Genomic DNA, 26,034 nt, shown 5'->3' on the forward strand with positions numbered 1-26,034 from the left:
CTGAAACAAGAAAAGGCATTATGCATTGGGGCAGGTAGCGCCAAACCCAGATTCGTCCGTCGTACTGCCAGATGGTGAAGCGTGATTCATCACTTCAGAGAATGCGTTTCCAGAGTCCAGTTGCGGCAAGCTTTACACCACTCCAGCCGACGCTTGGCATTGCACATGGTGATCTTAGGCTTGTGTGCGGCTGCTCAGGCATGGAAACCCATTTCATGAAGCTCCCGACAAACAGTTATTGTGCTGAAGTTGCTTCCAGAGGCAGTTTGGAACTCGGTAGTGAGTAATGCAACCGAGGACAGACGATTTTACGCATTTCAGTGGTCCTGTTCTGTGAGCTTGTCTGGCCTACCACTTCATGGCTGAGCCCTTGTTGCTCCTAGACGTTCACAATAACAGCACTTACAGTTGACCTGGTCAGCTCTAGCAGGGCAGAAATTTGATGAACTGACTTGTTGGAAATGTAGCATCCTATGACAGTGCCACGTTGAAAGTCACTGAACTCTTCAGTAAGGCCATTCTACTGCCAATGTTTGTCTAAGGAGATTGCATGGCTGTGTGCTCATATTTATACACCAGTCAGCAACGGGTGTGACTGAAATAGCCGGATCCACTAAGGGGTGTCAACATACTTTTGTATATATAGTGTAGCTGACAGCCCATTGATATGCATTACTTGCCATGCTGTATTCATTTAGTCTGCATTAGCATGTAATGAACTTGACTAGTGAGATTGGTTTACATTATCCTCACATTCACTAGTGTCAGTCTTTCAGCCTCAGAGTGATGTTGTCTCAACATTGTCCATGTCCCCTATGGTAAACCTAATTGCCACTCTTTCTAACACACTCATTGTAATGAGTCCTGTAGTGCCACTGCCTTCCAGACGTGAGCCTCATAAAGTAGAGAATTACCCTGGAGAGAGAGCTCCAGTCTCACTGATCTCCCCTGGTTGTTTGCTGCCTGTGCAGGATAATGCTGGTAATGAAGCTATATGAAGCCATGCCAGTAACAGATTACACTGCTTTTATAGTCCTTACCTCTGGGCTTTAGGTATACTGCAGGGAAACAGCCACTCACATAACCATGCTGATGAGTGGTTCATTTACCAAACACCAATAACTCCCTTCATAATGCATAGGGATAGCTTGCATTATGTAGTGCATGATGTATATTTTACATATGCATCCATTGTTTTCTATATTATTATAAGATTTGGAGAGTTTATTAGTTACATGCACAGGGTTACAGATATAAATGCAGGGTACAGTGAAAACCTTAAGCTCCGTTACAACAGTGCAGGTCAAAGGGAAGGGAATGAAATAATAATAATATACTGTAGGTACAACTGTAACATGATAAATGACCATTGGGGTGGAGGCAAGGAAGATGTCAGTTGAGGGCGAGGAAAACAAAATTTCCGTAGGGGAGCAGCGGGGGGGGGGGTCTTGGGGGACAGGGGGAAGCAGGTAGTGGGGCGGCAGGTAGCGTAGCGGTTAAGAGTGTTGGGCCAGTAACTGAAAGGTCACTGGTTTGAATCACCGAGTTGGCTAGGTGAAACAAATCTCTGTCCCCTTGAGCAAGACATTTAACCCTAATTGCTCCTGGAAGTCGCTCTGGATAAGAGTGTTTGCTAAATGACTCAAATGTAAACATTTTGATGACTAGGGTGGTTATTCAGCAGCCTGATGATCTGGGGGTAGAAGCTATTGGCCAGTCTTTCCGTTTTTACCATGATGCTCCTATACTGCCAGTGTTCTCCCCGCTTCCATCAGTCTGTGGATAGGGTCCCTGATGACCTTCTTGGTCTTCCTGCAACACCAATTTCTTCATCCTCCTGGTGTCCGTGAGGTTTGCCATTTCAGCTCATCGGAGGATGGAGGTGTGCCCAGCCTGGTTCCTCCTGAAGTCCACAATCAGCTCCTTTGTTTTACTGATGTTGAGGGAGAGGTTGTTTACCTAGCACCACGCGGTCATAATGCCTCCTTCCTGTAGGTCATCTCGTTGTTGTTGGTAAACAGGCCTTCTACTGTCGTGTCGTCAGCGAACTTGATGATGAAGTTGGACCTGTGTGAGGCCACTCAGTGGGTATACAGGGAGTACAGGAGGGGACTGAGGACGCACCCTTGTGGGGCCCTGTGTTGAGGATCAGTGTGGAGGAGGTAATGTTGCCTAAGGTTCAGGACCCAGTGCATAGGGAGGAGTTCAGGGCTGTGAGCTTAGAGGGCACTATGGTATTGAAGGCCGAGCTGTAGTCGAGCTTCCTCACATGCATTCCTTTTGATCAGGTGGATGAGGGCAGTGTGCAGTGCAATGGCTATTGCGTAGTCCGTGGATCTGTCGGGACGGTAGGTGAATTGGAGAGTCGAGTGTGTCGGCGAGGGAGGAGATGATGTGGTCTTTGACTAGCTTCTAAGAAGTACTTCATGATGACGGAAGTGAGTGCTACGGGTCGGTAGTTGTTCAGTTACTTTCCTTTTCTTGGGCACGGGGATGACAGTGAACGACTTGAAGCAGGTGGGGATAACGGCCTGAGCTAGAGACAGATTGAAAATGTCTGAAAACGCAACACAACAGCTAGCTGGTCAGCACATGCTCTGAGGGTGCGGCTAGGAATGCCATCTGGGCCAGCAGTCTTGCGAGGGTTGACATGTTTCAGTGACTTCCAGACATCCTCCGTGGAGACCGTCAGTACGTAGCCCTCATTGTCCTCAGGGGCTCTCTCTCTCTCGGCAGTGAAGAGTCGTTTTGCTCTAGGGTGGTGTTGTTGTCCGCAACGTGCCTGGCGATCTTTTTGTAATCCGTGATCGTTAGAAGTCCCTGCCACATACGCCTCATGCCTGACCCGCTGATTTGCTCCTCCACTTTTCCCCTATACCTTTGTTTCGCCATCTTGATCGATCTGCGTATGTCGTATTTGTACTGTTTAACTATACAATTGTCCCCGGTCAACTTTCCATGTTTATCAGCAGCATCTCTCTCCTTCAGTTTCCCGACAAGACTGACATCAATCCACGGCGACCCAGAACATATTCCAGTCCCCCTGATCAAAACAGTCTTGGAGAATGGATTCTGATTGGTCGGACCAGCATTGTACAGTCCTGACCACCGGAACTGTTATTGTCATAGCAACTATCTTCGAGGATGGGAGGGATATGTGATGGCAATGATAGATGTTGTTTAGAGTGGAGTGTTTTCAGTGTAATCGGCTTGGCTAGTTCTGTCTCTCTCTCGGTCTCTCTCTCTTTCTCTGTGTCAGAGCCAGTCGACCTGCGTAACACTGCTGTCCCAGACAGCTTTGCCTGCCTGTCCATCAGTTTGTCTTGTCCATCTGTCTGTCTTGTCCATCTGTCTCGACTGCAGCAAAGGCCTGATTGTTATTCCTCTGGCTTTCCTCCTGTTCGTTGCCACATTGGCAGCAGCTCTACTGTAAAGCTCAATTTCTCTGTGTGACTGAGGGGTGGCTGAGCTGAGGGGTTTATTTATAGGTGGTTCCAAACGTAATAATGGAGACTGAGGAGGAGGAAAGGAGGGTGGAAACTCAGAAAGAGGGATGATGTATCTTCTGTAATGGTTGCAGGCCATTAAAGTCAAATTAGGTGTAACAAGCACTTGATTTATTGTGTTTGAAGTGAGAGGGTGTGAGGGGTGAGGAGGTGGGCTGTGGGGGTCTGGGTGTGGGTGGGCGCGGAGCTGCAGATAGGCCGGCTTCAATTGAATTACGGGAGTGAAAAAGGATGCCTTCTCTGATCTGGTTTTTCATACAGTCTCTGGTTTACTGTGGCCTGCTGATCGTGTGCAGGGTTAAGAGACCCGCAGACAGGGAGAGGGACACTGTCTTTGCCAACAGCAGTACATCCATTCTGGGCAGAGCTAGCTAGCCGTTCCCAGTCCCCTGGGCAGGGTGGAATGAGGGACACAGCTGCCCAACATTTTCTGAGATGGGAGCTTTTGTTCTTATGAATGTTTAAATTCTGGATAGTTCCTGTCTTCTTTAGCTACCCTTGACAGAACACTGCTGAGTCTGGTTTATATTCGACCCAAAGCTTCATTCAGCAGGGTGTCCAGGCTTTCAACGCAGTAGAACAAGAGAATGAGTGAGAGAGAGGGTGGGAGGGAGAAAGAGAGAATGAGAAAAGGGAGGGTGGCAGGGAGAAGGAGAGAATGAGAAAAGGGAGGGTGGCAGGGAGAAGGAGAGAATGAGAAAAGGGAGGGTGGCAGGGAGAAGGAGAAAAGGGAGGGTGGCAAGGAGAAAGAGAATGAGAAAAGGGAGGTTTGGCAGGGAGAAAGAGAATGAGAAAAGGGAGGGTGGCAGGGAGAAGGAGAGAATGAGAAAAAGGAGGGTGGCAGGGAAAAGGAGAAAAGGGAGGGTGGCAGGGAGAAAGAGAATGAGAAAAGGGAGGGTGGCAGGGAGAAAGAGAGAATGAGAAAAGGGAGGGTGTCAGGGAGAATGAGAAAAGGGAGGGTGTCAGGGAGAATGAGAAAAGGGAGGGAGGTGTCAGGGAGAATGAGAAAAGGGAGGGTGGCAGGGAGAAAAGAGAATGAGAAAAGGGAGGGTGGCAGGGAGAAGGAGAGAATGAGAAAAGGGAGGGTGGCAGGGAGAAAGGGGAGGGTGGCAGGGAGAAGGAGAAGGAGAAAAGGGAGGGTGGCAGGGAGAATGAGAAAAGGGAGGGTGGCAGGGAGAAAGAGAGAATGAGAAAAGGGAGGGTGGCAGGGAGAAAGAGAGAATGAGAAAAGGGCAGGGAAAATGCTTTCTCTGTACAAATGAGCTTGTTCAAAAAGGCAAACATTTATTTTAGATTATTCAAATGACTGAGAAAAATCTTGTTTATCTGACCTCTAAATATTAGATTTTTTTTAATGATGCTCTGGCCAAACCACCTGTGTGTATTCTCTGTGGACACACTGAGCTAGGGGTGTATGAAGGGGGGGTGTATGAAGGGGATTAAGGAAGTAAAGGGTGATGCTACTCAGCAGGATAAGTAAGATGGACAGATTCTCTTCTCTTCCGAACCCCTCTAATAAGCGTCAGTAGAGGCTAAGTCTTTGTAATGGAGAGCGAGAGAGCGAGAGAGAGAGAGAGTGCGTGCTGTGGGGGACAGGTAGAGCTGGAGAGGGGAAGAGTGGGAATCAGAGAGATTGTTTGTGATGGAAGAAAAAAACTCAGTACAGGCTCTTCACATCCTGGAAAACGTAATGTGATTGAGATGCCCTTGAGAAAATGCCCTCTCCTTCCCAATACTCTCTCCATTGTTGTTGTTCTCTGTCCTCTACCAATCAGTGTCCTCCTCATTATTTCACTTTCAAGAGGTAAAGTACATTATAATGTGCAGAGCTTGGGACAATTTCACAGAGCTTAGAGCTTTCCCTTTCACCCTCTCTTCGTATATTGGTAAGGTGGGATACTTCAAATAGCATTATATATTGGTTCCATGGAAACTTGCAGACTAGATATCACATTTCTTGCTGTATTGACTGAGTCAGTTGTTGGGGAGGAGAAGTGCAGTATTACCCCTTTTTCCTTGATCATTAGCATGAATACGATATGAGTAGTAGTGTATTCGCAGACGTTTTTGTACCTGAGTATGTGCGTGGACCCCTGCTAACATTACGCATATTGATAGGTGGGGTTAACAGGACAGGAAGGACCAATGAGAGCAGCTCCTTGTCCCTTTGATGCCAAGGGCTCAGGATAAAGCTTGGCAGTATTTACTCAGGCTACTGCCTGTGTAACAACCCTTGTGGAGGGTACGAGCAGCTCCCTCGGTGAGAGACGTTTTCTCAGCTCCAGGATGTTATGTTAGCTCCATATCTTCCTGAGAGTGGAATGTATAGTACCGTCACGAGGGTATAAGAGATAGTGGGCAGGACTGAAGTGTGTGTGTTTCCATGTGTACATGGATAGCATAGAGAGGTGTGAAGAAGCAGTAAGGGGAACAGTTTGATACAGATTGGGAGCGACCCCCTCCCCCCCCCGATTTTTTTTCTCCATCTCCATGACAACAGGAGGCCAAATTCCAGCACGGTGAGCACAGGAACATTCTAGCTTGCCCAGGGTTATTTTAGGGAGGTCTCTGAATTTCTTTTTACGTACCTCAGATTTATAATGGTGTATAACAGGGGATTGTTTTCTAAGGAGTCTTGTACTCCAGGAGAAGACCAGAGTTTAACCTGGGCCTGAAGTTGAATGTCTTTTGGTTCCGTTTTGATTAAAACATTGTCCCTTTTCAATATTCCATTCCAACAAAAACCATCCAGTGTAGTGATGCTAGTCGGGCGGGCGGGTGCGGGCAGCGATCAGTTGAAGAGCATGCATTTTGTTTTACTAGCATTTAAGAGCAGTTGGAGGCCACGGAAGGAGTGTTATATGGCGTTGAAGATCGTTTTGGAGGATTGTTAACAGTGTCCAAAGAAGAGCTAGATGTATACAGAGAAGTGTCGTCTGCGTAGAGGTGGATCAAAGAATCACCTGCAGCATGAGCGACATCATTGATATATACAGAGAAAAGAGTCGGCCCGAAAATGTAACCTTGTGGCACCCCCCATAGAGACTGCCAGAGGTCCGGACAACAGGCCCTCCAATTTAACACACTGAACTCTACCTGAGAAGTAGTTAGTGAACCAGACGAGGCAGTCATTAAAGAAACTAAGGCTTTTGAATCTGCTGATAAGATTACGGTGATTGACAGAGTCAAGCCTTGGCCAGGTCGATGAAGACGACTGCACAGTACTGTCTTTTATTGACGGCGGTTACGATATCGTTTAGCGTGGCTGAGGTGCAGCTGTGATCAGCTCGGGAACCAGATTGCATAGTGGAGAAGGTATGGTGGGATTTGAAATGGTCGGTGATCTGTTTGTTCACTTGGCTTTCGAAGACTTTAGAAAGAAAGTGCAGGAAGGATATACAGTTGAAGTCGTAAGATTACATACACCATAGCCAAATACATTTAAACTCAGTTTTTCACAATTCCTGACATTTAATCTTTGTAAAAATTCCCTGTCTTAGGTCAGTTAGGATCACCACTTTACTTTAAGAATGTGAAATGTCAGAACAATAGTAGAGTGATTTATTTGAGCTTTTATTTCTTTCATCATATTCCCAGTGGGTCAGAAGTTTACATACGCTCAATTAGTATTTGGTAGCATTGCCTTTAAATTGTTTAACTTGGGTCAAACGTTTCGGGTAGCCTTCCACAAGCTTCCCACAATAAGTTGGGTGAATTTTGGCCTATTCCTCAGAGCTGGTGTAACTGTCAGGTTTGTAGGCCTCCTTGCTCGCACATGCTTTTTCAGTTCTGCCCACACATTTTCTATAGGATTGAGGTCAGGGTTTTGTGATGGCCACTCCAATACCTTGACTGTGTTGTCCTTAAGCCATTTTGCCACAACTTTGGAAGTATGCTTGGGGCCATTGTCCATTTGGAAGACCCATTTGCGACCAAGCTTTAACTTCCTGACTGATATCTTGAGATGATGCTTCAATATATCCACATAATTTTCCATCCTCGTGATGCCATCTATTTTGTGAAGTGCACCAGTTCCTCCCTCCTGCAGCAAAGAACCCTGACAACATGATGCTGCCACCCCCGTGCTTCAGGGTTGGTTTGGCCTCCTGCGAGCCTCTTCCTTTTTTCCTCCAAACATAATGATGGTCATTATGGCCAAACAGTTCTATTTTTGTTTCATCAGACCAGAGGGCATTTCTACAAAAAGTACGATCTTTGTCCCCAAGTGCAGTTGCAATCGTAGTCTGGCTTTTTTATGGCGGTTTTGGAGCAGTGGCTTCTTCCTTGCTGAGCGGCCTTTCAGGTTATGTTGATATAGGACTTGTTTTACTGTGGATATAGATACTTTTGTACCTGCTTCCTCCAGCATCTTCACAAGATCCTTTGCTGTTGTTCTGGGATTCATTTGCACCTACGCGTCTCCTTCCTGAGTGGTATGACGGCTGCGTGGTCCCATGGTGTTTATACTTGCGTACTATTGTTTGTACAAATGAACGTGGTACCTTCAGGCGTTTGGAAATTGTTCCCAAGGATGAACCAGACTTGTGGAGGTCTACATTTTTTTTCTGAGGTCTTGGCTGATTTTTAAAAATATTTTCCCATGATGTCAAGCAAAGAGGCACTGAGTTTGAAGGTAGGCCTTGAAATACATTTACAGGTACACCTCCAATCACATGATGGCAATTAGCCTATCAGAAGCTTCTAAAGCCATGACATTTTCTGGAATTTTCCAAGCTGTTTACAGGCACTGTCAACTTAGTGTATGTAAACTTCTGACCCACTGGAATTGTGATACAGTGAAATTATCTGTCTGTAAACAATTGTTGGAAAAATTACTTGTGTCATGCACAAAGTAGATGTCCTAACCAACTTGCCAAAACTATAGTTTGTTAACAAGAAATTTGTGGAGTGGTTGAAAAAACTAGTTTTAATGACTCCAACCTAAGTGTATGTACAATTCTGACTTCAACTGTAGGTCCTTAACAGTTTGGGTCTAGTGTCTCCCACTTTGAAGAGGGGGATGACCGCAGCCGCTTTCCAATCTTTAGGAATCTCAGACGATACGAGAGGTTGAACAGACTAGTAATAGGGGTTGCAACAATGGCGGCGGATCATTTTAGGAAGAGAGGGTCCAGATTGTCTAGCCCAGCTAATTTATAGGGATCTGATTTTGCACCTCTTTCAGAACATCAGCTGTCTAGATTTGGGTGATGGAGAAGCGGGAGGGGCTTGGTCAGAGCTGTTTGCCGGGGTTGGGGTAGCCAGGTGGAAAGCATGGCCAGCCGTAGAGAAATACTTTTTGAAATTTTCGATTATCGTGGATTTATCAGTGGTGACACGGTTTCCTAGTCTCAGTGCAGTGGACATCTGGGAGGAGGTACTCTTATTCTCCATGGACTTTAGTGTCCCAAAACTTTTTGGAATTAGTGCTGCAGGATGCACATTTCTGTTAGGAAAGCAAAGGCTAGCTTTTTCTAACTGACTGTGGGTATTGGTTCCTGACTTCCCTGAAAAGTTGCATATCGCGGGGACAATTCTATGCTAGTGCAGTACGCCACAGGGTGTTTTTGTGTTGGTCAAGTCTGGAGTGAACAAAGGGCTATATCTGTTCTTCGTTCTACATTTTCTGAAAGGGGCATGCTTATTTAAGATGGTGAGAAAAGCACTTTTAAAGAACAACCAGACATCCTCTACTGACGGGATGAGGTCAATATCCTTCCAGGATACCCGGCCAGGTCAATTAGAAAGGCTTGCTCGCAGAAGTGTTTTAGGGAGCGTTTGACAGTGATGAGTGGTGGTCGTTTGACCGCGGACCCATGGCGGACGCAGGCAATGAGGCAGTGATCGCTGAGATCCTGGTTGAAAACAGCGGAGGTGTATTTAGAGGGCAAGTTGGTCAGGATATCTATGAGGGTGCCCATGTTTACGGATTTGGGGTTGTACCTGGTAGGTTCCTTGATAATTTGTGTGAGATTGAGGGCATCTAGCTTAGATTGAAGGATGGCCGGGGTGTTAAGCATATCCCAATTTATGTCACGTAGCAGTACAAACTCTGACGATAGATGGGGGGGAAATCAATTCACATATGGTGTCCAGGGCACAGCTGGGAGCTGAGGGGGGTCTAGAACAAGAAGCAACAGTGAGGGACTTATTTCTGGAGAGGTGGATCTTTTAAAAGTAGAATCTCTAACTGTTTGGGCACAGACCTGGATAGTATGACAGAACTCTGCAGGCTATCTCTACAGTAGATTGCAATTGGGGATGGAAGTTTCAGAATTTTTGGTGGCCTTCGTAAGCCAAACGTCAGACACGGCTAGGACATCAGGGTTGGCGGAGTGTGCTAAAGCAGTGAATATAGCAACCTTAGGGAGGAGGCTTCTGATGTTAACATGCATGAACCCAAGGCATTTACGGTTGCAGAAGTCAACAAATGAGAGCTCCTGGGGACACACAGCGCCTGGGTTAACCTCTACATCACCAGAAGAACAGAGGAGGAGTAGGATGAGGGTACGGCTAAAGGCTATAAGAACTGGTTGTCTCGTGCTTTGGGAACAGAGAATAAAAGAAGCAGATTTCTGGGCGTGGTAGGATAGATTCAGGTCATAGTGTACAGACAAGGGTATGGTAGGGTGCGAGTACAGTGGGGGTAAACCTAGGCATTGAGCGACGATGAGAGAGGTTGCATCTCGAGAGATGCCAGTTAAGCTATCTGAGGCATGTTGATCACGATGAAATGGCGGGTAAATGGCGATGAATGGGCAGAGAGGGTCAGTTAGCTACACACAGGGCCTGAGTTCGAGGCTGGGGCCGACAGATAAACAAAAGGAAGTACCGTGTTCATGAACAGTCCAGCAGGCATCAGCTGTGTAGCCGAGTGATCATAGGGTCCAATGAGCAGCAATAGATAAAACAGGGAGCCTTTCAGTAGTCAAATACTGCGCTAGGCGAGCGGGAGACACGGCATTCAGGAAGCTATTGGGCCAGGGCGAGCAGATGGATCATCACCAACATCCACGACGCAGAGGCCGGTTGAGAGCACATTGGCCGAATTACGTCAGCAGACCAGTTGTGATGGATCGGCGGGGCTCCATGTCGACAAAGGGTCCAGGCCAATTGGTAAGAGTGGTATTGTAGTTGGTGTACTTCGTTTGCTAGCCGGGAGATGGGCCTAGCTCGAGGCTAGCTCGAGGTTAATTGGTGCATGTTTCTGGACAACTGAATCATTGTCTGTAGACGCAAACCATTTTCGTGAAGGGGGGTCTGCTTGAAAGAGTCGCTAACCGAGATAAGCTGCTAACAAAGTTAGTGCCAGATGAGTTTTCCAATGGAGCCCTCTGTCTGGAAAGGTAAATGAACGGTTCCAGCGCTGTTGGAGCTGTATCTACTACGCTTTGTTTCGGGACAAACTGGATCATTGTCTGTAGACGCAAACCATTTTCGTGAACGGGGGGTGTACCTAATAAACTGTGCATAGCTGTTTGAACTGTTTTTGTCTTGTTGTAATGTGCTGTCTGCCTGTATTTCCTTAAACTGGTGCATGCTTCTGGACAAGGGTGTTAGCCACAATAGCAACTCGGTAGCAGCTAGCTACCTTCGAAGATCAGGTGTAATGGTCCAGAGCTTGCGGCAGGAATCCGGTGATGTAGTAGAAAAAAAGCAGTCTGACATGCTCAGGGCTGATATTGCGCTGTGTAGACTGGCAGGTATTATTATCCAGGCTATCTGGGCTAAAGCAGCTGGTGTCCGAGCTAAAGGTAAAGACCGCTAGCAGTGGCTAACAATGACTAAATAGCTAGTAGCTAATTAGCTGGCTAGCTTCTGATGGCTAGCTGCTGATGGAAGTTCCAGTTGTAAGGTCTAGGAAATAGCAGATCCCTACCACATTGGGTGAGGCGGGTTGCAGGAAGATATATTTAATTCGAAAATGGAAAAAAAGAGATTTAAATATAATGAAATGTATACAAAAAATGAAAAAGACCTGAATATTTACATGCAACTAAAACAAACACGTCTCACTGCTGCGCCATCTTGGAAAATTGTTTTTCCACTCCTCTATTGTCCAGTGTTGGTCCACTGGAGACACTTTTTCAATTAGTATTTTCAATGTTCGGAAAATACATCTTTTAAACTTCCTGAAAAGCCCTTTTTCACCTTTCATTCAGAACCTAGCTTCAATGTCAGCAAGGGCTGGAATTTGTTCTGAATGCTCGAACAGCGTCGTGTCTTCTGTCCAATGTGTGTTGATCTAGCTAATTAGCTAGCTAGCATGTGTACACTCAATGCAATGCACAGCGCTACTTGCGCTGGGTTTAGATTCAACATAGCTAACTATTTCTTAGCAAGACAATTTGTTTATCAACTACAGTCTGTGTTGTGAGAGGCTGGTTTTGGTTGAGGAAATGTCGGCTAGCTAGCAGTGTTTGTGCTGAAACTGACATCTGGCTGCACATGTAAGATACAAGCTTTCTAGCTGAAGTATCATGCCGGAGTAGTGTTGATAAGGGATATGCAGGAGGGTGAGCCGGTCAAGGATCGATTCAGACAAGGTGGTAAATTGTATGACAAGCGACAGTTTATTTTAAGAGTAAAGATATCTGGTACAGCGTATACGGGCCCGTTCATTCAGCTCATAAGGAACCTCCAGAAAGAATCCCCGATAACAGAGTGCATGTATGTTATATACAGTACAGAAAGTAGGTTGAGTCTAGAAGTTCTGGTCTTCTGGTTGGTCCGGGTTGGGGTGCTGTCTTCTCGGATTGGTCCTGTTGGGCCGTCCGTCATCCCTCTGAGTCTCGTCGTGCCTTTCTTTGTCACACAATGTTCAGCTAAGAAGAAGATTATGTGTGTGTGCTTATCTGTTCCTGTTTCTCAAGGTTAGGTGTGTACATGCAGCTGGTGGTTGTCGTGATGAGTTAGTGCTAAGCTGGGTGGGCCTGGATGGCCTTGTCCAAATGCTGCTTTAAACTGTGGGAAAGAAATGGCTAAATGGCTGCATGTGTAATGCAGAGCAAGTTAATACGGATATGATACAAGTCAACAAGCAGATATAATGCTTCACAGTAGCTAGATGAGCAATGCCCATTGCATGTATCATAAGTTAGCAGCATGGCAGTTTCTCAAAGTTTGGTGTTGATTATGAACTTTACTTAGTTAGCTAGCAAACTATGCTTTATGGAAGAATGTAGCTAACTATGATATATTGACAACATTGAATTGTGGTTGGTGCACGATCTATACAGCTATGGTACAGTTTCATTGGCTTGTAGCTACTAGATGGCTAGCAATAATAGCAGTCAAGGACGTTTGTTATCTTATTTGTTTATGCTTTGATTTATTTTACACAGATGACGTCAGCCATATGTAAAAATCGTTCCATAGCAAAATATACCTACATATCTAGCTTCCTTTGCTTGTAGCTTGCTTCTAGATGCGGTTAGTGTTGGGCTAGTAACCAAAATGTTGCTGGTTCGAATACCTGAGCCAACAAGGTGAAAATCTGTCTGTACCCTTGAGCAAGGTACTTAAACATAATTTGCTCCAGTGGCGCCGTACTACTATAGCTGACCCTGTTAAACAATGCTTTTCACTGCACCTATCTAGTACTTGACAATACGTCATTTTTCTTTTTACTGGTGTTAGCTAGCTACTGTTGCTGTGCAACAGCAATAGGTTGATGGTCCCAGTTTTTAGAACTCTGAGATTCGCCTGAAAAGATGCAACAAAAAGGCAGCACATAGTTGGTTCTTAATAGACTGAAATGTGCATGTGAGAGCGATTTATTATTTTTTATTTATTTTAATTATTCATTTGAATCACTTAAACGTATTCAGTCCAAATGGATCCAAGTCTAATTGTCATTTTATGGACGCTGTAGTCTCGTTTTAATCCAACGTCTAGAATTTGAGCTACGTTTGGGCAACAAATTGTATGACGACCCTAATGCTAACGACCCTGTCAAAAAACTGGTATAGTGGCTTTCGGTAACGGCCAGACGGATCATGACGAGGCAGGGATCTGTTGCGAATTTACTTTGACATTGGTGTCATATTGGCTTAGATATGACCGTAGGGAGATTTGAATTTAACCTTGCGCTTCAATCAATCCCTAATATAGTCGTACCGACCAGCGCAACTATAATCCAAATGGGTCAAAAATAAATATGTCTGCAACAATATGTTCTCATATTGACGGAATGAGAGCATTGACCACTGATGTACTGTGTAGCTGACGTACCATCACACACGCACACATCACACCTTCCCAGAGAGATAGGACACATCCAGGACCTGAGAGAAGCAGGCATCAGTTAATAAGATCTGTGTAGATCATTTGTCAGCAGATGTCGTTCTTATGAGCTTTTAACACTTGCCACTCACGTGTTGTATTTGATTGAGTCACCATAGAACCGTGGGCGTGCAACCAGTTGGGTGGGAGAGGGAAACGTAGGTTGTAAGTGTGATGTGTTTTCTCCTTTCATATTTCTATATGGCTTTTCATTATTTTGAGTCAAACACAGTTATTCAGTTTAAGATAAAAGCAAGTATGTTTTGTAAGAACATTGTGGTATTGTGTAATCTTCAACTGCAATGTCCAAGAAGACACAAGACAGTAGGAGAATATCCGTGTGTGTGTGTTATGTTGCAGTAGGTGCATACACTGCATTACATTTGCCTGTTCGACTATCCTCTCTCTTCATCTCTCTCTTCTCTGCCCCTGTGTGTCTGTGCATGTGATTGTGTGTGTGCATGCACATGTGTGTGTCATTTGTGTGCATTGGTGTAAGGTACTTAAGTAAACAATACTTTAAAGTACTTTACTTTACAATTCATTTTTTTTTTTACAACTTTTACTTCCCTACATTGCTAAAGAAAATAACATACTTTTTACTCCATACATTTTCCCTGACACCCAAAAGTACTCGTTATATTTTGAATGCTTAGCAGGTCAGCGAAATTTACAAATTTACACACTTATCAAGAGAACATCCCTGGTCATCTCTACTGCCTCTGATCTGGCGGTGTCACGTCTACTCCCGCTCTTCCCCTCCGGTGTTCGACGTCGCCGGTATACTGACCACTGGTCCTGCTATCCATCATTATGCACACCTGGATGTCATCATCAGGCACATCTGGACTCCATTACCTCCCCTATATCTGACACGCCATTCGGTTCTTTCCCCAGTCAGTATTGAGTGTGTTTCATGTCTATACGCCACTCGTGTTTGTTATATTGTTCAATGTTCCAATTATTATTAAACTCAACACCTGCACTTGCTTTCTGACTCCCAGGGTATACTTTACAGAATACTGACTCCAACAATGGAAGCAGCAGCAACACAGAATGTCTACCAGACGGTCGACGAGCAGGGATATCTTCTACATCAACATAATGACCAGCTGGCACAACTGAAAAAGGCGATGGAAGAGGTTCTTCGCAGTGTGCAACGTCTCAAACATACCCGGGAGTTGTTGACGTCAACTAGCGCAGGGTACTCTACAGCCAGTCAACCCAGCGAGCCAGCACAACAGCCCATTCAGCAATGCGCTCAGGTCAGCAATGCCCGTTTGTCCCTCCTGGATAAATATGATGGTACCCCATCTAAATGTTGTGGCTTCCTACTTCAGTGCTCCCTCTACTTTACACACCAGATGGAAGCCCCCACCACCAAGAGGTCCAAGGTTGCCACGGTTATTTCTCTGCTCACTGGGCGGGCGTTGGAATGGGCCACGGCCGTCTGGGAGACGCGTTGGAATGGGCCATGGCCATCTGGACCTCCTGTGCGAGATGGAACTGGCCTGTCGAGACGACAACCTCTCCTTGGACGCACTCATTGTGATGGCCATCCATCTGGATAACCTACCTGAACCCATGGAGGTCTGTATTGTGGTCAAGGAGGACACCAGCTCCAGCGGTGTCCGGCACTTCCCAATCCAGGATCCACAAGAGCAGAGCGACGGTCACATGATCTTCTACCTCCTGGGCCAGAAGTGAGTATTCCATCTTCATCACTTTCTGCTAAACTCTTTTTGGTGTCCATCACACTAGTTGACTGTCCCTTGTGTACTCTGTCTACAACATTATTGGATTCTGGTGCCGTGGGGAACTTTATTGACCAGACCCTTGCCTCCTCTCAACATCATCTCATACCCGTTCTCCTCTCCTTTCCCGGTTCAAGCCCTCGATAGTCAGCCATTAGGATCTGGAACCATCACACACATCACCCAACCACTCACTCTCACCGTGGATTTCATTCATTAAGAGAACATCCCCTTCATTACCAGTTCACAAGATCATCCTCTGCCTCCGTTGGCTTCAATGCCATAACCCCACCATCTCATGGTTGAGGATGAGAATCACAGACTGGTCACCCAAATGCCGGAGGACCTGCTTCCCCATCCCCTGATGTTCCACGTCGGTTGAGAGTCCTATGGTTGCCCTTCAGTCCAACATCCCGGAGCTATACCAGGACCCGTGGGAGGTATTTTCCAAGATGCTTGCCACCTGTCTTTCTCCTCATCGTCCCTGGTACTGTGCCATCACTTTCGCGCAGACGCATCTACCCTCTGTCGGTGGCTGAGACCCAAGCCTTGGAGGATTACACCCAAGAGGCTCTCCAACAAGGTTTCATCCGCACGTCCACTTCTCCTGCGTCGGCAGGATTCCTCATGGCCAAGGAGGATGGAGGGTTACGTCCATGTATCGATTACAGAGGACTCAATTAAATCACCACAAAGTACCATTACCGCCAAGAAACCATTCGTCATCCTCACCGACAATCGGAACCCAGAGTACATACAGACAACGAGGAGGCTGAATCTGCGCCAAGCAAGGTGGGCCCTTTTCTTCACAAGGTTAGACTTTACGCTGACTTATTGCCCAGATGCCCTGTCCCATCTCTACAATTCAGGAGAGGGTCCTGTCCAGAATGCACCTATAATCCTATCCTCCCGACTCGTAGCTCCTGTGGTCTGGGTCGTAGATGTGGACATTCGCCAGGCTCTGGAGAGGGACCGCGCACCCACTAACTGTTCTCCCGAGTGCATCTACATTCCCATGGCGATAAGGGATCAGCAGCTGACCTGGGCGCACACAGCTGTCGTCGCTGGACATCCAGGTATTTCTCGCCCTACCCAATCCATCTCTGAGGAAGTACTGGTGGCCCACGTGGTGCAGGACATCACTCGTTACGTCAACTCCTGTTCCGTATGTGCCCAAACCAATCCCCCCAGAACACTCCAGCAGGGAAACTCCTTCCTGTGCCTCAGCGTCCCTGGTCCCATCTATCCATTGACTTTGTTACTGATCTCCCCTCCTCTGTTGGATAGATTTTAAAAATCCTGTCGTATAATCCCTATTTCTGGTCTTCATACTGCTCTCCAGGTCGCTGAGGCACTATTCCAGCAGGTCCTCCCGCATTATGGCCTTCCAGAGGACATCTTCTCCGACCGTGGCCCACAATTCACATCTCAGATATGGAGAGCCTTTATGGAGATGCTCGGGGTCACGCCCAGCCTCAGTTCAACGGGAGGGTGGACAGGATGAACCAGGAGGTTCTTGAGGAGTCACTGTCTGGACCGGCAGGGAGATTGGGCTCGATTCCTTCGAACTCGCTACGTCACTCCGCCACTGGGTTGACCCCCTTCCACTCGGTTTTCAGCCAGCCCTGGCTTCGTGGACCCCGGGCCAAACTGAAGCTCTTGCGGTTGATGAGTGGTTCAGGCGTGAAGTGTGGAGTGATGCTCACGAGACTCCAGCGCCCCGTCCACTGTCAAAAGGAGCAGGCAGACCGCCACCACAGTGAGATGCCCGTGTACCACTCTGGGGATCGTGTCTGGCTTTCTACCAGGAACCTCCCACTGCATCGCAGTGCTAGAGGCGTCACTACAGACCCTGGTTCGTTCCCAGGCTGTATCACAACCGGAAGTGATCAGGAGTACCATAGAGCGGCGCACAATTGGCCCAGCCTCGTCCGAGTTTGGGGAGGGTTTGGCCGGAGGGGCTTTACTTGTCTCATCGCGCTCTAGCAACTTCTTGTGGCGGGCCAGGTGCCTGCAGGCTCACCTCGGTCGTCAGGTGAACAGTGTTTCCTCAGACACATTGGTGTGGCTGGCTTCCGGGTTAAGCAGGCGTGTGTCAAGAAACGCGGTTTGGCGGGTCATGTTTCTGAGGATTTGCTTAATATAAGGAATTTGAAATGATTTATACTTTTTTTCTTTTGATACTTAAGTATATTTTAGCAATTACATTTACTTTTGATACCTAAGTATATTTAAAACCATATACTTTAAGACTTTTACTCAAGTAGTATTTTACTGGGTGACTCACTTTTACCTGAGTCATTTCTGTTAAGGTATCTTTTACTTTTACTCAAGTATGACAATTGGGTACTTTTTCCACCACTGTGTGTGCATACGTGTCTTGTACTGTATGTGTGTGTGTGTCACAGAAGACAGAGGAAGGCCATCGCCCATAATTGGGTTCGATGTCTTGCTCTGCTGAGCTTTGATTGTTGCTTTGTTTTGTTTCCGCTCAAGAAATACCGGCTCATGACTTGTGAAGGGCAGGACCCCATTTACATAAGCCATTTGTCGGACTAACACATAGAATGGAAGGGGCCACTCTCATTTGCATGAGCTCCATATCCCTCTCCCGTTTTCTGGCAGTACATAGATGCATTTAAAGCTTTTTGAGAGAGCATCAGCCTTTATCATCCTGCTGAATGAATATAATCATTACTGCTGCTCAGGCCTAGAGGTTTCAGCAGGTGCTATGAGCTTGCAGTAAATGGCCGGTATGAATGTTAACACAACAGTTTGTAGTGTAGCCACTAGCCAAGTCACAATTGGATTTATTCAAACCAAGCTAATCAATGATCCTCCTTATCTTTCTTGTGCTAAAAGTAGGCATGTGCATGATAGAGCATTAATGCCAGTTAACACATATTTAAATATTTTATTTCAAGGCAGTGACAATTTTTATTCGCTATTTGGTTGGTTCTCACAATATCATTATGTTATTCCAATTTAACATATGACTGATTTTGTCATTCATTTGAACAATCATCTCTCTCTGTTTTAGCTGAGAAACCATAATAACCATCCTATAGTTTAGCAGGATGATAACAATTAATCCAGAGAGCGTTGGCAGAGATCTAATTCCATAGGAGTTGTTACAACCCTTTACACTCGTACCTGTATATGGGTTGAAAATTGAAGACCTGGGCACTAATAGGTGCCTAAATTAGAATGTAGTGGCTGTACAGTAACATGCTATACGGGATGTCAGCGCTTCACAGCTTTTACTTCAGAGTATTTGGTGGTTAGAGCGTTGGACTCGTAACCGTAAGGTTGCAAGATCGAATCCCCGAGCTGACAAGGTAAAAATGTGTTGTTCTTCCCCTGAACAAGGCAGTTAACCCACTGTTCCTAGGCCGTCATTGAAAATAAGAATTTGTTCTTAACTGACTTGCCTAGTTAAATAAAGGTCAAATTAAAATAGCTCTGTATGGGTTTTGACTGACAGCGGTTCTAGACTTGAGCACCGCGTGCAACAAGAAGTTGCCACCATCCCTCCCACTAATTTGGCAACTTTTGTAATTCTTTTGTTGTCTGAGTGAGAGAAATGCTGTAAATGAAGATGACTCGGTCCATTTTGAAAGATGAGATGTTGAGGATTATAATACATACCGCTTTTATGTCATACAAGCAAACCGAAAACCTGTTCAGATGTGCACTTAAAATGTCCAAATCATAAAACGCATGTCATATAGTGTCAACGTTTATGATCACTATGTTTGATGTATATTTACAAGATGACATGTCGTCATACCCTGCGTTGTTCTGAACAGAATGAGCCTGTTTTTGTTTGTTTGTTTGAAGAAAATTCGCTGTAGCACATGCACCTGAATGCACTCGTCTCCTTTCTATGTGCACCAGAATTACGATATTTTTCTCTGATACACTAAGATCGTGTTTTATAACTTAGCTAGTCATGTTGGCAATACAACACACTTTAAAATCATGCCCACCTGACCCAGATTGTGATTTATAATGGGCTGTTTTTGGATTTCGTAAACAACCGTAATTGTGTGGCGGCAGGGATGCAGGGTTGTGTTCCAAATTAAACCAATACAAGTGTGCTTGCTCTAGTTCCTCAATGGTACAACCTTACAGTTGACTCTTCTTTGAGTTATAAAAGTGCATTGAAATGACTTAGGATATGTGCACACTTTGGAGAGGTGTGTGGCCACTTGGAGACACAAACCCCTGTTATGTTTTATGTTGCAACTGCCTGACATTTTCCAGGAATAGTCTTATCATGTTACTAAATGTATCCAGAGTATTTTCACATTACGTTATCAACAAATGCGGCGAAAAGTACAGTAAATGTCAGGCACAAACAGTGTAACGTTTGGTTTCAGTCTTGTCAGGTGAACTTGTTGTGTTTGTTCTAATAATTTTTCCATGATCTCTAAACTGTTCCTTTAAATTTCTACCATATTGATGCATATCCATTTAATATTTCTTCATTAAGAAACATTTTAATTTAGCTGTAGCAATATTGGCCAATTCCTGCGAGTGTTAAGGGATAATAAGTCACTCTTTTTTTATTGTTGTCAGAAGACTTCTGTCAACACTTGCTTTTAAAAACTTAAAGGCCCAGTGCAATCAAAATGCAGTTTTCCTGTGTTTTGTATCATATTGTACAACAGCTAAGTAAAGTGAAAGTGTGATTTAAAAAATATATATACATTTCCTGGTTGAAAATACAATCTACACAGGACCTTTTAATCAGCTTGTTTTGCATGGGTGGAGTTGGTGACATCACCAGGTGGTAAATTAGTTAATAAACCAATAACAAAGAGTTCCAAACCGCTCTGCCAATAGGTTTTCAGTTTTTCCCTCCCCACTCAGGCCACTCCCAGATTCTTGCTTGAGAATAATTTTGCTGACATTTTTTAATGGAAAACTATTACAGTAAATTGTTACCCATACATTATTTGATATAAAAATAAAAATAAACTGCATTGGGCCTTGAAGCTTTAGCACATTTTATGCCCCTGTATTTAAGCAGTCTATCTGGTTAAGAGCATCTGCCTACTGCCTAATGATGAAAAATATAATCCTAATGTCATAGAAGCCCAAGAGAGACTCCACAGCTATTCTAGCCCAGTCTGGATCGATATAGACTGGTGTTGGTCTATAGGTGGAAAGCTAACTATAACCTCATGGCTGTACTCCTGTGGCTCAATCCATTAACCATGACTTTGCTCATCTCTCTGTTCCCAGCGTGACCAATAGACTACTATCCAGTTCAAACACACCAGAGACAACCGTCTTACAGCAGCCCGCAGGCACGACCTTCAATTACAGATAATTCCCTGCATCTCTCTCTCTCTCTCTCTTTCAAGTAAGGGGTGCTCCATTGCCTCCTTGTCAATATAAACACATGAGGGGTGTTTCCTTATCTGCAAGGATGTTGAGAGTAGTTTTGCTCAGCAGTTTTCAGATGTTTAATCCGCTGTAACGGTTGACATTTGTTGTGATATCGCTATTTAATTTGTCTGACTGATGCCGTTAAGTCATTTGTCTTATTTCACTGTAAAGCCTCCAACCCTTCTCAATATGCCTTAGCTAGCCCGTATGTTCCACCCCCCACGCACGCGGTGACCGCACCTGGCTTAAATTGTGCCTCTAGAGACAAAACCTCTCATCGCCACTCAATGCCTAGGCTTAGCTCCACTGTACTCACATCCTACCATACCCTTGTCTGTACATTATGTCTTTAATCTATTCTTCTGCACCCAGAAACCTGCTCCTCTTACTCTCTGTTCCGAACGCACTAGATAACCAGTTCATTTAGCCTTTAGCCATACTCTTATCCTACTCCTCCTCTGTTTCTCTGGTGATGTAAAGGTTAACCCCAGCCCTGTATCCCCCAGCATCACTCCCACTCCCTAGGCGCTCTTATTTGTGGACTTCTGTAACCGTTAAAGCATTGGTTTCATGCATGTTAACATTAGAAGCCTCTTCTCTAAGTTTGTTTTATTCACTGCTTTAGCACACTCCACCAACCCGGATGTCCTAGCCGTGTCTGAATCCTGGCTTAGGAAGGCCATCAAAAGTCCTGAAATTTCCATCCCTAACTATAACATTTTCTGACAAGATAGAACTGTCAAAGGGGGCGGAGTTGCAAGAGAGCCTGCAGAGTTCTGTCATACTATCCAGGTCTGTGCCCAAACAATTTGTGCTTCTACTTTTAAAAATCCACCATTCCAGAAACAAGTCTCTCACCATTGCCGCTTGTTATAGACCCCCCTCGGGCCCCCAGTTGTGCCCTGGACATCATATGTGAATTGATCGCCCCCCCATCCATCTTCAGCGTTTGTACACACTCTCACATTAAGCATCTCCAATCCAAAATTAAATTTAGAATCAGCTTCCTATTCCGCAACAAAGCCTCCTTCACTCATCCCGCCAAACTTACCCTCGTAAAACTGACTCCTACCGATCCTTGACTTTGGCGATGTCATTTACAAAATAGCCCCATAACGCTACTCTTATGCACCCCAGTATCTCTATTTGAACATCATCATGTGCACATCTATTACTCCAGTATTAATGCTAAATTGTAATTATTTTCGCCTCTAGGGCCTATTTATTGCCTACCTCCCTACTCTTCTACATTTGCACACACTGTACATAAATAGACAAATCTTTCTTTTCTTTTGTGTTATTGACTGTACGTTTGTTGATGTTTAACTCTGTTGTTTTTGTTGCACTGCTTTGCTTTATCTTGGCCAGGTCGCCGTTGTAAATGAGAACTTGTTCTCAACTGGCCTACCTGGTTAAGTAAAGGTGAAATAAAAAAGAAACACTCCCAGATATTTATTGAATGACTGAACCAGTGTTTTGACACGCAATGCCTTCGTCAGGGTTGAAAGATGAGGAGTAATGGCGTTAGCTCATCTTCTCTTGGCCTATTGGGGATTGGAGGTCATGTGATTTTTCGTTTCTTACATAAGAAGGATACTGTACTGTAGGTTCTGTCCTCTGGGCTTGGGGCTGCCCTAGCACACTATTACTGTAAACTAATAATGTAACCGGCCATATCAGCGCTTAGGCCTTGGACCTGGGACCATCCTATGTATCCACTACATCACTGATCCATGGAGCATATTTATCTCAGCCTGAGTAAGGGCCAGTGGGGCTGGGCCTGAAGTGGTGACATGGTGGTGATTGCACTGGATGGGAGATAATTTCACTCCCTGGGTCTCTGATGATAGATCAGGCCATGTAGGGAAATGGTTCCAGTCTCCAGGCTCAGTAGGTATTCCCTCATCCCTCCCACCCCTCTACCCCCCGCTGTAACCCCCTCCTATGGCAAGTGATGTACACATTCCTGTACCTGTCCCTCCCTGCTGCTTCCCCTCCTAATCATCAGAGGGGTGCCAGGTGTGGTAGATCCTTCCTCCCCTGTCCCTCTATCACTCCCCCTTTACTACCCCCTCTGGCTCCCCAAGCACCTCTGCTGGGGACATTCTTTGCATAATGTGTCCTAATGGAAAGTGTGCATACATTTATAAGTGAGGACCACAGGTTTAGTAGAAGGTTTATGAGAGTCGAGCTTTGAAAAGATCAGAGGTGCCCTGAGTTTAAGGTTAACAGTACAAACACGTTCTCAGCAAGTGCTCTCACCCGTCATCTTATATACGTTGAGGGGAGCAGAACAGACTTTAAAAAGGGTCGTAATTGGTCTTTAACAGGCCTTTTAAGTGGACAGTCTTTGAAGCATAATTTGATTTTGTAAAGGTTATCTACCTGGAAGGTAATTGTAATTCGTTTGTTGTGGCCAAGTATTGAATCGCTGTTGTGTGGGTTGACAGGTTGATTGCCCTGCTGTCACACCCACCCACACCATCTCTCTACTAATGAAACGTTAAACATCTCCTCTAGATGCAGTGAGATCTAATGGTCCTTTCCCCATTGCTCATAGGAGAAACCTTAGATACCAGGCATCTCTGGAGCATTATGCTGTCATTCTCCTCCCCATTTCAGTCCTGTTCTCTTTGTGGCTTAACTGGCTTCCATCTGCCCTCCACCCACCTCCACACTCCCATCTGCCAGCAGCTGTCAAAGGTCAGCGCCTTGCCAGGGTAGACATCCCGGGCCCCCACGCTCTGTCATGATCCCCCTTACTGCTCCTCTCATCAATTATACACAGGCCAGGCAGAGGTGGAGGAAACCCAGCACCTGGCGTGTGTGTTTTGGGAGGGGTGTGGGTATTGTGTGTGTACTGCCTGTGTATCTGTGACAGCATAGTTTTCAGTCCACCACCCAAGATATTCTTCAGCTGTAATGTGTCCCATATGCCCTGCGACAAACCATAAAACAGGCAAAGCATCAATACAGGGCTAAGATTGAATCATACTACACCGGCTCCGACGCTCGTCGGATGTGGCAGGGCTTGCAAACCATTACAGACCACAAAGGGAAGCACAACCGCGAGCTGCCCAGTGACACGAGCCTACCAGACAAGCTAAATCACTTCTATGCTCGCTTCGAGGCAAGTAACACTGAGGCATGCATGAGAGCATCAGCTGTTCCGGACGACTGTGTGATAACGCTCTCCGCAGCCGACGTGAGTAAGACCTTTAAACAGGTCAACATACACAAGGCTGCGGGGCGAGACGGATTACCAGGACGTGTGCTCCAGGCATGTCCTGACCAACTGGCAGGTGTCTTCACTGACATTTTCAACATGTCCCTGTCTGAGTCTGTAATACCAACATGTTTCAAGCAGACCACCATAGTCCCTGTGCCCAAGAACACAAAGGCAACCTGCCTAAATGACAAAAGACCCGTAGCACTCATGTCCGTAGCCATGAAGTGCTTTGAAAGGCTGGCAATAGCTCACATCAACACCATTATCCAAGAAACTAGACCCACTCCAATTTGCATACCGCCCAAACAGATCCACAGATGATGCAATCTCTATTGCACTCCACACTGCCCTTTCCCACCTGGACAAAAGGAACACCTATGTGAGAATGCAATTCATTGACCACAGCTCAGCGTTCAACACCATAGTACCCCCAAAGCTCATCACTAAGCTAAGGAACCTGGGACGAAACACCTCCCTCTGCAACTGGATCCTGGACTTCCTGACGGGCCGCCCCCAGGTGGTGAGGGTAGATAGCAACACATCTGCCACGCTGATCCTCAACACTGGAGCTCCCCAGGGGTGCGTGCTCAGTCCCCTCCTGTACTCCCTGTTCACCCATGACTGCATGGCCAGGCACGACCCCAACACCATCATTAAGTTTGCAGATGACACAACAGTTCTAGGCCTGATCACCGACAACAACGAGACTGCCTATAGGGAGGAGGTCAGAGACCTGGCCGGGTGGTGCCAGAATGACAACCTATCCCTCAACGTAACCAAAACTAAGGAGATGATTGTGGACTACAGGAAAAGGAGCACCGAGCACGGCCCCATTCTCATCGATGGGGCTGTAGTGGAGCAGATTGAGTGCTTCAAGTTCCTTGGTGTCCACATCAACAACAAACTAGAATGGTCCAAACACACCAAGACAGTCGTGAAGAGGGCACGACAAAGCCTATTCCCCCTCAGGAAATTAAAAAGATTTGGCATGGCGCCTGAGATACACAAAAGGTTCTACAGCTGCAACATCGAGAGCATCCTGAACGGTTGCATCACTGCCTGGTATGGCAATTGCTCGGCCTCCGGCACTTCAGAAGGTAGTACGTACGGCCCAGTACATCACTGGGGCAAAGCTGCCTGCCATCCAGGACCTCCAGACCAGGCGGTGCCAGAGGAAGGCCCTAAAAATTGTCAAAGACACCAGCCACCCCAGTCATAGACTGTTCTCTCTACTACTGCATGGCAAGCGGTACAGGAGTTCCAAGTCTAGAACAAAAAGGCTTCTCAACAGTTTTTACCCCTAAGCCATAAGACGCCTGAACAGGTAACCAAATGGTTAACCGGACTATTTGCATTGTGTGCACCTCCCCCAACCCCTCTTTTATGCTGCTGCTTCTCTCTGTTTATCTTATATACATAGTCACTTTAACCATACGTTCATGTACATACTACCTCAATTGGCCCGACCCAACCAGTGCTCCCACATTGGCTAACCGGGCTATCTGCATTGTGTCCCACCACCCGCCAACCCTTCTTTTCAACCCTTTTCTTTTTACGCTACTGCTACTCTCTGTTCATCATATATGCATAGTCACTTTAACCATACCCACATGTACAGTGGGGCAAAAAAGTATTTAGTCAGCCACCAATCGTGCAAGTTCTCCCACTTAAAAAGATGAGTGGCATGTCATTTTCATCATAGGTACACTGACAGACAAAATGAGAAAAAGAAATCCAGAAAATCACATTGTAGGATTTTTTATGAATTTATTTGCAAATTATGGTGGAAAATAAGTATTTGGTCACCTACAAACAAGCAAGATTTCTGGCTCTCACAGACCTGTAACTTCTTCTTTAAGAGGCT

At 45.8% G+C, this 26,034-nt stretch overlaps 1 protein-coding gene across 1 annotated transcript in view; it reads left to right on the forward strand.

Annotated features, from left to right (window-relative positions):
- yjefn3 (YjeF N-terminal domain containing 3) overlaps window positions 1-26,034 on the forward strand; it is a 109,890-nt gene that overhangs the window by 2,345 nt on the left and 81,511 nt on the right. The gene's annotated exons all lie outside the window — the stretch shown is intronic.

This window comes from Oncorhynchus tshawytscha, linkage group LG05 (genome assembly GCF_018296145.1).
Source record: "Oncorhynchus tshawytscha isolate Ot180627B linkage group LG05, Otsh_v2.0, whole genome shotgun sequence".
Classification (NCBI taxonomy): domain Eukaryota; kingdom Metazoa; phylum Chordata; class Actinopteri; order Salmoniformes; family Salmonidae; genus Oncorhynchus; species Oncorhynchus tshawytscha.